General features: G+C 37.5%; 1 long non-coding RNA gene across 1 annotated transcript; it reads right to left on the bottom strand.

Annotated features, from left to right (window-relative positions):
- Nucleotides 1-2297: 2297 nt before the first annotated feature.
- Nucleotides 2298-3369, bottom strand: LOC110938700. Its single transcript, XR_002591605.2, has 3 exons — nucleotides 3184-3369; nucleotides 2892-3050; nucleotides 2298-2647 (listed from the first exon to the last, which is right to left on the bottom strand). It is a non-coding gene; the product is annotated as an uncharacterized LOC110938700 (long non-coding RNA).
- Nucleotides 3370-4187: the final 818 nt, after the last annotated feature.

The raw sequence follows: 4187 nt of genomic DNA, 5'->3' as shown, positions 1-4187 counted from the left end.
AACCTTATATAATTTAGAAAAAATAGTGAGAATTAAAGAGAATTTACCAAAAAGAACTCATTAGAATAAAATTCTGGATCTGCCATTGTTAGTTCATAAGTTTTATGTTTTTGTGTTTTCGTTTTTGAATGGTTTGATTGATTTAGACATTTAGTCATCATGTCCGGTTAATCATTTTTTAGTTTGACACTAAGACCGAAGGGTATGGGCTCCGTCCCGGTCCGTTGCCCGCGTCCCGGATCGTCCCACGCCGCCCTCGTGCGGTCCGTCGCGTCGGTTGCGTCCTCTCGCGGACGCTAGAGACGAGCCAAAAAATTGTGGGGCCCTTCAATTATGTCGTTGATGATAACGGCTAGTTTTTAAAAAAAAAAATCATTTAATTTAAAACCTATATAAATACCCACACATTTAACTATTTTTATACAAAAATTCACCCACTTTCTCCAAACAACTCCCTTTACACATCATTTTTATACAAAAATTCACCCACCATTCTCACATAATCTTCTCTAAAAAATACACAATGTCATCTTCCTCTTTATCGGGTTCGACGGACACCATGGAAGCCGTAAAATATTTTATAAACAAGGTGGTAGAGGCGACACAACTAATTCTGGAAGAGGAGGAGGAGGAGGTTTGGTCACAACCACGAAACAGGAACCCATACATCGAGCGAGACCGAGAAAGTTAGTTATACTTTTATTCTTATATTTTTATTCTTATGTTTTTAGACTTATATTTTTTATTCCTATTTTTTATAGTGTTGCATTATATTTTTATTTATAAGTTGTATATATATTTTTTAATCTTGTAGGTGCTCACCAAAGATTAGTCGCCGATTACTTTGCCGACGAGCCGTTGTACTCGGAGGCTATTTTTAGACGCTATTTCAGAATGAGTCGTCGACTTTTCTTACGTATGGCTGACGATTTAGCCGCTTATGACCCGTTTTTTACCTTGCGACCCGATGCTAGAGGCGATTCGTCAACTAGCTTATGGGACGGCAACCGATGCTTGGGACGAATACTTAAAGATGTCCGAAAGAAGTGCTAGAGAATGTTTATACAAGTTTTGCAAATTTGTGGTGAGGCTCTACAGCCAAAAATATTTGCGAAAACCGAATTACAATGACGTCCAAAATTTGTATCAACACCACCAAGCAAGGCATGGTTTTCCAGGCATGCTCGGGAGCATTGATTGCATGCATTGGCCATGGCGGAATTGTCCTACTGCTTGGCGAGGAATGTATACGCGAGGCGATCAGGGACATCCAACAAAAATTCTAGAAGCTGTTGCGTCTCAAGACCTACGGATTTGGCATGCTTTCTTTGGGATTCCTGGTTCGAATAACGACATCAACGTTCTACAAAATTCCGAGGTTTTTGACGATGTTATAAAAGGGATCGGTCCTGATACGAGGTTTACGGTTTCAGGAGTGGAGTACAGACGCGGGTATTATCTTGCCCATGGAATATACCCACAGTACTCTACAATTGTTAAAACGGTTAGGCATCCTCCAGATGAAAAAAGAAAGAAATTTGCCAAGTTTCAAGAAGCGGCTAGAAAAGATATTGAACGGTGTTTTGGGGTTCTCCAACAAAGATGGCATATTATTGAAAACCCAGCACGCGCTTTTACACCCAAAAAGTTGTGATACTGTATGTATGCTTGTATTCTGCTGCATAACACGATCCTCGAAGACGAAGGACATGCAATTTGTGAGTATGACGAGAATGCGGTGGAGCAGAATAATGTTCCAGTTAGCCGAGAACAACAAGATTTAAACAGGTTCTCGTTACATAACGATTTCACACATGCCAATCTTCAATCGGACTTGATCGAACACATTTGGAATCTCGAAGAAAACAACGAGTAAATTGTAACTTTAGGCTTTTTTTTAATGTAACTGTAGGTTTTTTTTTAATGTAACTTTAGGGTTTTTTTTAATGTAGCTTTAGGATTTTTTTTAAATGTAAGTTTTTTATTTTTATTTACTTTGTTTTAATTAAATCAAAAAAATAATAATAAAAAAATGGGGGAGGACCATCCACCACACCCTTGGGTAGTCCACAAGGGGATGATCCTCCACCTTTGTTTAGTTGGCGCCTACATGGCGGATGGTCCCTTTGGGGACTATCCTCACCATACCTCATGGTCTAAGGCTTACTTTATTGGTTTTGTTTCAAACATTTATGTGAAACGATTATTTATTTGTCAGTTTGTGTATTTCTTAATTATTATATAAATATTATTATTACTATTTACTATGTAATTATTATATAAATACTAGTGGGGAACCCGCGCGTTGCGGCGGAGTCGAGAATTTGGGACAAAACATAAGTCAAACCTTATCTAATATTGTTCGCTTGGTTACAGTATTGAAATGATACCGACACTCATGTTTAATGAAAACAAAAGACAACCATCTAATGTAAATAAAAAATAGTAACAATAAACAGAGCACCATACGTCTGAAAGCGGGTGGATTCTGTTGGCATGATGTTGGTCGTTAATAGCATTACTGACTCCTTTAAGTATAATAGGCTTGTGAACGCCACCAATATTTCCTTCATAACCTGTGTCTCCATTTTCACCAATAAAAACCACAAGTTTTGACAAGTCCATACCCCATCGGAGATATAAGTACCTGAAATTAGATGGTAAAAATGTGCAAGCATGACTTCACAGATGGTCCAAAGAATGGGACCTGTCCACAGCACAGCCCAACATGCCCGTAACCAGACCCGTGGGGACTGGTGGTCCTAAAAAGGACCTGGTATTTTTTGCATAGACAAGTCAACTATAAGGCCGGACTACTTATAAATCAAGGATGAGTAAAAATATTACTGTACAACCAAATAAAGAACAAAAAACATATAGCACAGACACACCTGAGCGTTTGGGAACGATACGCCCACACTGGAATAACATTAACTCTCCTCCCATTTTGGCAATAAATTGTGACAAGAGAGCTTGAATTCTCATCATCTTCCTAAGCTCTTTTGCGGGCAGAACCTCCAACAGGTGAAAGTCTCCAAATATATAGCACACTAATTAAATATATAGTGTTTATGGGTCAACCAAACCTGAATTGACTTGTTTTAACATTTTACCCAGCCCGTCCCCCCACCCGACCAACATAGCAATTAATTCGGGGACAAATGAAGTAATAGATGTACTTACCAAGTTACCAATGCTGGAATTTGATAATTAAAAGCATAACAGTAGTTGGTAGAAACTGCTTCATCTTCTGTAACAACATGTTCATTTTATTTTGGGCCTTTTTCTCAATAATTGAAGAATCCCACCTTAGTAAAGTCTTCAGCACCCGATGCAAGAAGGTTTGGTGACAAGGAACCAAACTCCAGTCCACGAACCTGAAAAAAACAAATATTATGCAACTGAAACTAAACTCTACATGTCAAATTACACCCCATAAGAAAAGGAAACCTACAGGTCCTTTATGTGTTGATAGCTATAGCGCCCGCTATAGCTATTAACGTGGCGACGCGGCAATAAGTCACAATCTGATATTGGCGCGCCTCCATAGCATGAAAATAGTGAGATTAAAGGTTTTTTTTTGTTTTGAACAAAATAGCGATAAAATATACCTATAAAATAGCGGAATTTTAGTTTTTTTATAAATATACATATAAAACAGTGTATTTTGATAAAATAAACATATAATATATTTCTTCTAGTGCATCACTAAACATAAAACAGTGCCCCATGGCAGCTATCGTCCGACTTTTGCTATTAACAACTATGCCATAAAGACTTATCAGATTTTATTACCTACCAGCAAGCCAATGCATACATGATTTATCTAACTCAGCCATCGACAGATTCACTGTCATTTTCCAATTTCCATAATCATCTTTCACAACCTTAATAACTCCTAAATCCATTCCTCTTCCTAACAAATAGCAGTCACAAACCAAATCACTCGAAAACTCAAAACATAATATATTCAAACCAGAGCACATAGTCATACAAATTAGCACCATCTATACCGGTACAACACTAACACCCGGTACAGCACTAACACTCAACAGATAAACGCATAACTTATTAACAATTATAAGGGTAATATCATTTCAACATTGCAAGCTGAAAACACTAACAACAGGTTTATGCGCTGAATTTAATTGCTGATATAGGAAAACTTATATATTAAATTCGAATTT

The sequence above is a fragment of the Helianthus annuus genome, chromosome 11, assembly GCF_002127325.2.
Source record: "Helianthus annuus cultivar XRQ/B chromosome 11, HanXRQr2.0-SUNRISE, whole genome shotgun sequence".
In the NCBI taxonomy this organism is placed as follows: domain Eukaryota; kingdom Viridiplantae; phylum Streptophyta; class Magnoliopsida; order Asterales; family Asteraceae; genus Helianthus; species Helianthus annuus.
The sequence above is the reverse complement of the archived record's forward strand: the minus strand, read 5'-3'. Positions and strand labels throughout refer to the sequence as shown.